Source organism: Carassius gibelio, chromosome A4 (assembly GCF_023724105.1).
Source record: "Carassius gibelio isolate Cgi1373 ecotype wild population from Czech Republic chromosome A4, carGib1.2-hapl.c, whole genome shotgun sequence".
NCBI classification, from domain to species: Eukaryota; Metazoa; Chordata; class Actinopteri; order Cypriniformes; family Cyprinidae; genus Carassius; species Carassius gibelio.
Genome location: NC_068374.1, coordinates 7846888 through 7859415, shown reverse-complemented (window position 1 = coordinate 7859415; position 12528 = coordinate 7846888). Strand labels below are relative to the sequence as shown.

Below are 12528 nucleotides of genomic sequence, written 5' to 3'. Positions count from 1 at the left end.
TTTTCATTTTGAATGTGTCTAGTCGAAATGGTATAATGATTTATTGTGTGGTGGGACATTGGGAACAAATGTACATATTACCATATTAAGGTGTGTGTGTGTGTTTGTGTGTGCACAAGAGTACACACTCCAGTTTATGAAATGTGTTTTGTGTTGTAAGTGTTTGTTGCACATTTTGATGACATCTTTGAAAAATACAAATGCAATGGCAATGATTAATCAATGTATATTTTGACAGGATATAAAATATTACCCAGAGCACTTTGCTTTAATACATGTAGTCTTAATGTAACTAGAAATATTATTAATACAGTATAATATATCATTTAAAATAAAATGAAGAGATACATCTTAATTCCTTCCCATACCCACTAACATTTCCCTTAGTTTCAGATAACTTTAGCTAGTTAAACTGAGCCAAAGATTCTGGTCTGGCTACAAAGTAGTTGCAGAGTTTTTGCTGCATCAATAATAATGTGTACGATGGGCTGTATGTTAAATGTTCTAGCTTAAAAATGTTATACGAGCTTTCTTCCGACTTACCCTCTCCATCACGACGTGTGTTTGTGTGATGTTGTTGGTTACCTAGTAACGAACGTACAGTGACCGAGAATGATCCATCAACTTCTGTGTGATCGCGCATCTATGTTGCAGAACAACTTGGTCGGCATTGCCTTTTCAGCTTGAGAAATACACGGTGTGGTGTGTGAGCGTGTGAAGTCTTAGGAGTCTTACAGCCAAAGTGTGAGACTTGAGAACCCTGTCAAATACTTCAAGTATTCGTGTAAAAAGGAACTTCAACTCACTGCAGAAGGACACTGAAAATAGTCCAGACAGCTGATCAGGTTTTTCAGTCTGGTTCTCAGGAGAGCATCTGGAGATTTTGTTCTGAGATGCTTAGCGTGTTTTGTGGTCGTTCTCGTGGAGTTTTTTTTTTTATAGGTGTCAGAAAACATGAATCCTCTTGAATCGCTACAAGAGTCACCGCAGTCAGACCGAATCTCTCCGTTTGCTGGCAGTGTGAGGGATATTTCATGTGTTTGTGTTCATGTGTGCAGCATCATGGACTGCTTTAACTGATCATCTTCATCCATGAAACATTTTACCTGACAAATCAAAACTTTGATTTATTCTTCTGAAATTATTATTTCCAGTATACAAACATGCTTGAAACCAGTGTTTTGGACCTTTAAAGATATTTCATATTGAATGGCAGTTTCAACAGATAAATGTTTATGAATCAAATTTGAACAAAAAAAAAAACGACACATGAGTAAATAATCAATACATGTGTATTTGTGTCACAGTTATGCAGAGGGCTTCAACCAGCTTCATTTATAACTGGTTAACCTTTATATTGTGAGTAAGAAAAGCATTAACAGACATTCACATCCAGTTGAGTTTAATCACAGTTTCCATCATAGAGCTGATGAATCAGGTGTGTTAACGAACTAATGGAGACATTAGGAAAAATAATGAGATAACACTGAATGAGATTTGACAGGTGCATAAATGTTGATCTGTTCCACACAAATTGGCTCAAGTTTCTTTATTTTTCACACACATATTACATACATGTAATGAAATCATTTAACTTCGTTTCAATTTAATGTAACTTCCTTTTACAGTACATGTACTTCTCTGGTACATATCTTGTACCTACAGGAAATGAGTGGTAACACAAGGTACTTACCTGAAGTGTATGAACATGGTAACAAATAAGAAACACAGCTGATCTTAACAGTCGTACATGTATGATAATACATACAGACAAACGTGGGTAATAACAGTCACTTACAGGTAGTGTCCATAAATGGAAACTAATTTCCTGTACTGTACTTATGTACAAACATGGTAAATATATAGTACTTACATACAAGTGGGAACAAACAAGCACATCCTTACAGTATCCGTATATGATGACTAATAAGACACATTACTGTCCATACTAATGACACATCAATGGTAAATGTGTAGCACCAAGAAAAAATGTGCTATTATGTGGTATCAAACAAGACATACTGCACTTGGTAAATATATAAGAATTGATGGATCATTCTTTTAAATTATGACCCTGGTGTCTTTCAAGAGTGAGAATTGGGGAATTTCTGCATCCACCACAAAGAGATTCTGTTTTAGTTAAAAAGAAATTCATTTAATAATAATAATAATACATTTTATTTATATTGCGCTTTTCTTATACCCAAAGCGCTACAAGTACAGTGCAAAAATAAATACATTAAAAATACATTAAAAAAGAAAACAACAAGAAGTATAATAGAATATACATTGAGTGTCACCAATTAGGACACAGACATCTTAAAAAGATGGGTTTTTAACTGTTTCTTGAAACTTGTTAGTGTTGGTGCATTCCAAACAGTTGAAGGAAGTGCATTCCACAACCTGGGGGCGGACACAGACAAGGCTCTTTCACCCATTGTTTTCAGTCTACAAGAAGGCTGTTTAAGTAGAAGAGAACGGAGAGATCGAGAGGGCATATATAATGTAATTAAATCACACATATATGATGGTGCAATTCCATGTACAGCTTTATACGTTAAGATAAGAGTTTTAAAATCAATACGGTCATGGACCGGGAGCCAGTGCAGGTTCCTAAGCACCCCAGAGATATGCTGACGAAAAGGAGTATGTGTAAGAACACGAGCAGCTGAATTCTGTATATGTTGCAGGCGCTTAATAGATTTTGCTGGTAGCCCAAGATAAAGGGCATTACAATAATCAAGCCTAGAGGTCACAAGTGCATGGACAAGCCTTTCAGCATCAGGTAATGAAAGAAAGGACCTGATCCTAGCAATATTCCTTAGATGGAAAAATGCAGATTTTGAAATGCTCTTGATATGTGCTTCAAGTGTCAAGTGAGAATCAAAAATTACTCCAAGGTTACGTACTTGTGGTGATGTAGACAGTAGATTGTTTTCAATCTCCAAATTAAAATTTTTACCATTACAGGTAGCTGCAGGGGTACCAACTAAAAGAACCTCGGACTTTGTACCATTTAATTTAAGAAAATTTTGGTACATCCATAATTTAATTTCCTGGAGACAGTCAGAAAGGGTTTCTGATACACCTGTGATAGTTTTTGTGCTAATATAAATCTGTGTATCATCAGCATAGAAGTGGTACCCGAGATCATACTTTCTGATAATCTGCCCTATAGGAAGCATGTAAATATTAAAAAGTATCGGGCCAAGGACAGACCTCTGAGGAACACCATGACACACCTGTCCAACGTTAGATTTATTATTTTCTAAAATAACAAACTGGGTACGATCAGTCAGGTAAGATTTAAACCACTCCAACACTGTTCCAGAAATACCAAGCCAGGTCTCGAGTCTCTCAAGCAGTATAGAGTGACACACCGTGTCGAAGGCTGCACTCAAATCTAAGAGCACCAAGATAGTAAGGGCACCAGAGTCAGCAGAGACGAGGCGATCGTTCATAACTCGGACCAAGGCAGTCTCAGTACTATGTCCAGAACGAAACCCAGATTAAAAAGGTTCTAAAAGCTCGTTCATGGACAAGTGTGAATGAAGTTGTGACACAACAACACGTTCCAAAACCTTCCCCAAAAAAGGAAGATTAGATATTGGCCTGTAATTAGACAGATCAGACACATCACACCCAGCCTTTTTGAGAACTGGTGTGATGGAGGCAACCTTAAGGGCTTGAGGAACAAGTCCAGTGGTAATGGAAGTATTAACAATGTTCAAAATGAGAGGACTGATAGCTGGCAGACACTCTTTGAGAACATGAGTTGGAATAGGATCCAAGGTACAAGTAGAGGAACTCATAGTCATAATTAATTTGGAAATGTAATCAATGGTGACCGTTTTAAAACTAGAGAACCAAGTAGACGGACAATTTAAAGGCTGAATCTCAGGAGGTGCACTTTTCATTTAGAGATGTTCAGCTAAATACAGTATATCCTCAACATTTATATAGTGTCTAATAATGTATTTGCTGTCCATCCTCAATCACTCAAATGGAAATGTGTAGTTATTAGGTCTAAAGACAAACTGTGTGCCATTCCACTTCCACACAATATTGAAAGAGACTAAAATCTGATTATGGGGAACTACTTCTGCAGCTTTATACAGATACAGTAGGTAGACATCCAAAACGCCCTTTCTACCACCACCGCGTCTGTAAAGTGCATTTGCAGCTTTTGACCGCTGAGTGGCTCTTTAACCACAAGTTATCAAACAAGCACATCAAAGCATATTTTTGCAAATAGACGTCAGTTTTGCCTCGCTGATGTGTTAGATTTGATGGCTTCAGTCAAGGAAAATGAAAGAAAAACACTATAGTTTAAATATTTAAAATATTTAATATTCACAGATGAAAGTTTGGTACTTATGAAGTTATGTGCATTTCTTAAGCTGCGTTCACACCAGATGCAAATAGAGCATCTGGCGCGAGTGATTTCAATATTAAGTCAATGCAAAGACACGAGTAGACAACCTGCGGCACGAATTGAGCGTTTTGACGCACGATTCTTGCGAGTTGAAAAATCTGAACTAACCGCGTTAACCAATCAGGAGCTTGCTCTGGTAGTGACGTGATTACGACGTAGCGAGCGGAGGGAAGATCCAAAACAACAATGGAGTACAAACTTGTAATCACTGTATGTGGATACCCAGAGCTGTATGATACTCCTTCATACTTCCATAAAAACAGAAATAAAAAGGATCTTGCTTGGAAGAAAGTGAGTGAGGAGGTCGGACAATCTGGTAAATTGTAAAAAACGCTCTTTACTCAATTTGAGCTATATATACACATTGAGTTGATGTGTTTATTCAGAGGAAGTGTGCAGAAAGAAGTGGAAAAGTCTGAGGGACACATATTTAAAAGAGAGGATAAAGGAGACCGAGAAGAGGAGTGGGTCAGCAGCAGGGTCAGGGAAAAAGTGGATTTACCTGGCGGTCCTGTCTTTCCTCGACCCTTCGTCCCCTCAAGTGAGACCAGCGAGAATATGGAGAGGGGGGATGAGGAGAATCAAGCATATATGTTGCTTTTTTATGATGAAAAGTCTGAATTAATTTCTCTTTGTCTGGTATAATGTGCAATGTGTGAAAAGATATTACTATTTATGTACAGTACAGACCAAAAGATTGAACACAACTTCTCATTCAAAGAGTTTTCTTTATTTTCATGACTGAAAATTGTAGAGTCACACTGAAGGCATCAAGGGCTATTTGACCAAGAAGGAGAGTGATGGGGTGCTGCGCCAGATGACCTGGCCTCCACAGTCACCGGACCTGAACCCAATCCAGATGGTTTAGGGGTGAGCTGGACCGCAGACAGAAGGCAAAAGGGCCAACAAGTGCTAAGCATCTCTCGGGGAACTCCTTCAAGACTGTTGAAGACCATTTCAGGTGACTACCTCTTGAAGCTCATCAAGAGAATGCCAAGAGTGTGCAAAGCAGTAATCAAAGCAAAAGGTGGCTACTTTGAAGAACCTACAATATGACATATTTTCAGTTGTTTCACACTTTTTTGTTATGTATGTAATACCATATATAATTCCACATCTGTTAATTCATAGTTTTGATGCCTTCAGTGTGAATCTACAATTTTCATATTCATGAAAATAAAGAAAACTCTTTGAATGAGAAGATATGCGTAACAGTAAAATGCTGGAAATAATTTTTTCTTATGCTTGAAACGCGATTTACACCTTCACAAACTTATCTTGCGCATGCAAATTTAATTTACGCTTATAGTTTTATGTACACTTCCACAAGCTTCCTTCAATATGACATATTATTAATTAAAAGATAACATTTAAGCAATTAAAAACCTTTTTTAAATTTGAATTTAAATACTAATAAACTAACTTTAAATTCTCAAGGAGTTAAAAAGGTCAAAATGTCACAGTGCATGTTATATAGCCTAAATGAACTTGTGTTAATTAGAACTAACAATATAATTCGTTTTTTTTAAATGAACAATTCCTGTATAAAATGGGGCAGCAACCTTTATATAAAACATTTTTAAATCGTCCACAGCTGAGCAACTCAGGAGGTGGATCTGCGCCAGAGAGCACGCGTAGTGAATGTGATGCACAAAGTCATGCAAAATGCAATGAGAAAAAAAAAAAAACTAGATAGCCTAGATTAGGCCCAGGCTCTGTTCCTCAGTATATACTAATTAGTAACAAATTTTAATTGCAGTATATAATAATTTAGGCTTAAAAATTATAATAATTAAAAGAAGGTAATGTTGGGCTTTTTCATTCTTTCACTCAGGAGAAATCAGTTTCCATATTCGTGATGTTGCCCATTTGAAGCTTAACTATTATTCATGAGGTAAAATAGGCTTTGTAGTTCACGCGTGTTTCAGTATCGATGTAAAAAAAATCATAATGAGCAATATGCCAAAGTGGACTGCTGCTCGAGCCGAATGTCACGGTGAACTGCTGTTGTTTCCAGTGAATATGTGCGTGAGGCACCAGCACGAATAAACAGCTGAATCAAAAAAAATTGGTCACACATAAGGCATAATTCAAAAATGCTAAGTGTTAGCAGTTTACAGGTACACACGGCGGTAGAAGGGCCATTTTGGATGTCTACCTACTGTAACTGCTTCAGGTTGAAAAACAACATTTAAGGGGAAACTGTGTACTAGGGACGGACAGTTTTTGAGAATAACCAGGCATCTACGATGTAATGTGCATGAGATGTGCATGTGTAATGGGGTGATGTGGACTGAGCAACATGATTAGCACAAAGGTCCTAATCTGTCCTTCAATGTATCTTTTTACATGCTATAAAAGAAGGGTTGTGAGTCTGCGTGTTATCTTTGCACACAGACTCAAGCTGTGCGTAAACTAGATCATTTTCTGCAGAGAATTAAAGCAATACAAAGACAAAACTCTGTTTGGTTTTTCATTTTCCGGCTCTACAAAGTGTTATTGAGTTAGAATTTCCACAACACTGTTTTAAATAGTATTTATATAGTATAGTAGTTTATATATATAAAATTTATTTATTTTTTATTATAAATGATTCCATAGGCTCTCTCTCGTGCACCTGCACGGTTTAAAACGCCAAGTAGTTACGCTATGACAAGAATAAAGAGTCTCTCTTTTACTCCACCCATGCACCATAATATCGTCGTTCTCACGTGCTGACAATATGATGATTTGACAAATGACCAGATCGCTGATTCATGGCACTTATTTGGGGTACACTGGCACAGGAAATTCAATTTATTTTTTGTACGCTTAATTTTCAAATCCAATGAGTGCAACAAGATTTTCTGACATGTTATCAGAAGCAGCTCATTGGATTTGTTAAACAATTATGCAAGTAATCTTCATAGCGTCAACCCTTTTAGACAACCAAACTGTTCTTAGTATTGAACTCCTGTTGAATGCTGCAAGAGCCCTCCCGGTTAAAAGCAATCTTGGCCTTTCCATCCTTTTACCAGAGAAGCCTGTTCATGCCGTGAATATTGAGCTCCCATCTGATGGCGACAAGAGCTTCCCAGCTACACAACCCTACCTTTCTGTCTTACATCAGTGAGGATACCCGTTTCGTATTGAGCTCCCGTCGGATGTTGGTGAAAGCCTCCTGGCTAGACAACTACTACAAACTACAAAAATGCATTATAATACTTCAGCTTATTGTATGTAAGTGTGAACTCATGAATATTAGAAAAAAATAATTCATTTAGTCAACATTAAATCATGTAAACCTTTTCTAGTTGACCCCCTTAACAAAATCATGAATCTGTAAATGAGCATAAAAGTGACCCAAACAAAAATAACTATACAATCACAGGCTAAAAGTTAATTTTATTTTCAGAATTATTTTATGTGTAACATTCATGTGAATTACATTTGTTAATTTAAGTGAATAATTGTGTACATTTGTGATATATTTGTAAATTAAGACAAAGACACTGTGTACTGGACAAGAAGACTTTACTGAAGAGAGTTTTCCTCAGAAGAGACTGCGACTAAAGGAAGTGAGCTGAGAAACCACTGAGTGTCTGGTTCTGGTTGTGTGATGAAGAAACTGCAGATGTGGTCTGACAAAAACCTGCTGTTGGTGGTTCACTTCACATTTCGAGAGAAAACTCTCTTTTACAGCAGATCCCCTTTTCATCCTCTTCATGTGACTGTCAACATAAAGATAGTTAATCAAAACACTTAAACTGTGTAATGTATAAAACTTGCCCTATTCTTCTACTGGAACAAATTGATCTGAAGTCCATTTCCATCTGAACTGCTGTGGTGATGGAGGAGATGTTACCCATGATTCAGTGACACACCTCGAGATCAAGGGCTTTTAATGTGAAGTAAAACTGCAGTTAAGAGTCACCAGATCTACAGTAATCTGAGCAGCTGAAGCTCCAACAGCTTCAGCAAATGAAACACATCTGACTGCTGAAATAAAAGAAATAAACCAAACTCTGTATCTGTAAAGACACAAGTGTTTAATTACATGCCTCATTAACTCACACATGACACCAGAGTAATTCTCTTAATGTTCATTTCTGGAGATACACTAATATTCTCCACTGTAATAATGCTGCATGTCTGAGACACTGATTCAAACTCCTTTATTTCATTACATAGATTCACCACTGCATACACCTGCTGTGGAGGATGTACTGGTAAAATCTTGTTTATCGATTAACAAAAGTTATTCAGAAATATTACTGAAAACATACTCTGTGTATGTGACACTGAGACAGACGTTGAGAGACAAGACTGTGTCCCTCTTCTGACTGACTGCAGTAGAGTTCAGCATTGACTAGAGTTAAACCTCTGTTCATTCTCAATATGAACTTTTGTAGACATGCAAAAGAAATCAAGTCAAACTGTGCAGGAATAGCTGGAAAAGCAGTTTAATCATCATGCAACAGTCTGTTTTGACACTTCTTCAGCACACTTCCTCTTATCAGTTACTTAAGACATGACACTTTTCACATATCATGTGCAGGAGGAAGAGTGAATGTAGAATAATACTGTTATATTGAGCTGAATTACTAATGTTATTGTGTGTAAATATGTCATTTTGCAACACGTATAATTTGTATATGTGATGACAATATCTATATTACATTTACCAACTTAGAATTGTTATATATGTCAGAGGTCGCACACCTCTGGAGCAATTAAGGGTTTAATGTCTTGCTCAGGGACACATTGGTGTCTCATAGTGAGTGGATTTGAACCCGGGTCTCTCACACCAAAGGCATGTCTTATCCACTGCGCCAACACTACCCCATCTATATGAAGATATTTTATATGGTATTAGGGCAGAGTGGGTGAAACCACACATTTGGGGTAAAGTGTAACTAACCTTCTTTTTAATTACAATAGAAGCATCAACTTTTTTGATTGATGATTTCCTGTTTGACCTTTGACCTCTTGCCCCAAGGGGATTGACATCCGTGACCTTGAGACCAGCTACATCAGTTCACCTTTCACTCCCACAAAGAAACAATAATGTACATTATGTGGAAAAGAATGTGTTTTTTTTAACCTTTAACCACATAAACACATCGCATTACACCAAATTCTTTTTAGCAAAATCATAGGACCCCTTTAATATAACTCAGACTGGATTCGTCTAAAAGAAGGAAGTCATATACCCCTAGGATGGCTGGAGGGTGAGAAAATAATGAGCTAATTTTCATTTTTAGGTAAACTATCCCTTTAACATTTCTTTCTGTGCATGATGTCTATGTAATGTTACATATGTAACATCTATCTATAACCATGTTTGGATGGTTATAGATAGCTGGCTAAATCTATGCTAAAAATGCTTTAAGGTTAACAGTAACTGATCAAGTTTAACTCACATTAAACTAGTTATGTTGTTAACGCATGCTTATTCTTATATGTTTTGTGTTCTGAAGATGTCAACTAGAGGGAGATTATAAGGGGCGTCTTGGACTAAAACTAGACTAAAATGTTGAGACTTTTAGTCGACTAAAACTAAACCGTATAAAGAAGCGGTCACACTAGCCTTTGAACATGCAAAATTATTTCAGACGCCGCTCCGAATATGGGCGGAAGCAAGATATAACGGTTTCCCCTCAGTTATTACAACATGGATTATTCTGTGCTTTTACTGTGTCTTTTGCCACGGTGTCGAAAGCATCTTATTATGTTGTACTCTCTCTCTCTCTCTCTCTCTCTCTCTATAAATATATACTCACTAAACAATACAAAAATTATAGAACTTGTCCTCATTCAAGTGTACTATCGTTCCCGTTTCCATTGACACTGGGAACCATGCAGCTTCTTTTTTTAATTATCTTTTAAATATGTATTATATAAAATAGGCTAAAATTAGCACTTCCTTCGTTTTTTTATTTCTGTACAGAGAGGTCACGCAGTGACGTATAGATCATCTACTGGTCACACGACTTCACGTGATGCGAATTCGCAGGTCAGAGTTCACCAAACTTAAACTTTCGAACACAGTGAAATACGAAATTTTTCGCATGAGCATGCGTTTTCGGTCTGACGCATTCGCATGCGTATGAATGGAAGTCAATGGAACGAAAAGTGCAGTGTGACCGCTCCTTCAGGTTGACTTAATATAATAATAACTAACAAGGACATTTTAACACGGGTCTAAAACTAAAATTAAATTAGCTGACAAAATGAACTCTACCCAGGATACATTGTCCCTTTGGAAGTATAAATTCATGGCATTACAGCCTGTATTTTTGCTTTATTTGGTTTAATTTGTTTTCTCTTTTCTATGAGTGTCAGGCTAGTGACATCTGGCATCTGAGAAGTCATTGACATGAATGAAGGACTCGGCGTGAGCACATTTTTCATAGTTACTTCTCGGAGGACCCAACACCACAGGGACGGTCCATTTAACTTCTCAGTGATGTAGTTCTTGTGGATGAAGTTCTCAGAGGCAAGATAACATTTGCAGCTAGCCATGTTGGATAGTAGTCCTTATAATCCAGAAACTTTGTGTAAGTCTTCCCAAAGTCACTTGGGTGTATTTTCTGAATTCCTGGTAAAACTTGTTTGTTGTGCTGACACTAGTTGAGGGATTGTTGTTACTTAACCAACACACCAGTTTGTCCTTGTTGGGAATTACAAACTTCTCAGCTGGTTTCTTCCTGACAGTCAAGTGACACCATACAAGAATATCTGCACCGTGTCTGTAGCTGAGAGTGAGATTGAACAGGTTTTCCAGTCCTGCTATCTTTATAGTGTTGGTCAGAGATTCTACATGAAACCAAATCCACTTCTGCATGCACCGCTCAAAACTGACCTCATACATCATCCGTCCAGAGCTACTTACGTGTACAGCTAAAGTCATTATTACATTTTGAATATGGATATATTTCTTACAAAACTCACCGATTCGCTACAGGACACCTTTGTTCACCCTCCCCTGGAGCAGGTGAGGCACTTTTTATTATGGATGGATGCGCTTTATTTCACTTCTTCTGGACTGAAGCACAGCAACATTAAACAGCTTGAAAGGTCAGAACAATTTTTAATATAACTCAGACTGGATTCATCTGAAAGAAGTAGTATTATATGTCTAGGATGGCTTGAAGGTGAGTAGATAATGAGCAAATTTTCATTTTTGGGAGAACTATCTCTGTAACATTTCTTTCTGTGCGTGGCGTCTATGTAACGTTACATGGAGGACAGGTAAAGCTGGTAAAGCTTGTGATTAGCTTTTACCATTTTCAGCATTTTCAGTCTGAACCATTGCCCAGCTAATGAAACTGATGATATTTTTCAGACAGCAGAGAGATTCTGATGAGGATTTCAGAAAAGCAGAACAGTCTGTCAAAGTTACAAAGATACTTTACACTTAACCCTCTGTGTCTCTGCTGAAAGGAGCACAACCTTGGGTCAGATTCTGATTGATGTACCTATAATAGTATGCAAGACTACCTTTAAATACGCACATCCAATAAGTTGATGAGTGCGTTTCAATTGTTTGGCATTCAGGTGCTTCTCTGTTGCTGGAAGAAAAATCTCTGATTTCTGTAATTCTCATGTTGGTTATCTGTAACTACTGGGTGAAAGGAGTGGCAGGAAGCAAGTGCGAGTAATGAATATTTAATAGAATAAATGACACAGTACATATAGATGAGACACGGATGATACTTGGTCAGAATACACAGTCCAGGAAGATTTCAGGTGAGTGAGGGATCCGAATGGCGGAGATGAGTTGACAGCAGGAGAAGGTGACACAGGAACTGCGGGGAAGCGAGCCGAAGGTAAGTGAAGATGCTGGTGGTGATTTGCGAAGAGTGAACGGGGTTCCAGGTAGACACGGACATCCAACGCAGAAACACACAAGAAAGCAAACATCAGACGAGGTACCTGAAACAATGCTCTCACAAACACAAGATGCTAGACAGCTGTTGCTATGAGTGACAGCTGTTGCTGATGACAATTAGTGGAGACGCCCACAAGAACAATCAGTGCTGATGCATAACACACAGACTTCAACCACATAGTGAAAAACCCTTGGGCTGGATGAGAGAGGCAGACGCTGA

General features: G+C 37.7%; 1 pseudogene; it reads right to left on the bottom strand.

Moving 5' to 3' along the window:
- Positions 1-10760: 10760 nt before the first annotated feature.
- On the bottom strand, positions 10761-11333 carry LOC127981536 (4-galactosyl-N-acetylglucosaminide 3-alpha-L-fucosyltransferase 9-like; annotated as a pseudogene).
- Positions 11334-12528: the final 1195 nt, after the last annotated feature.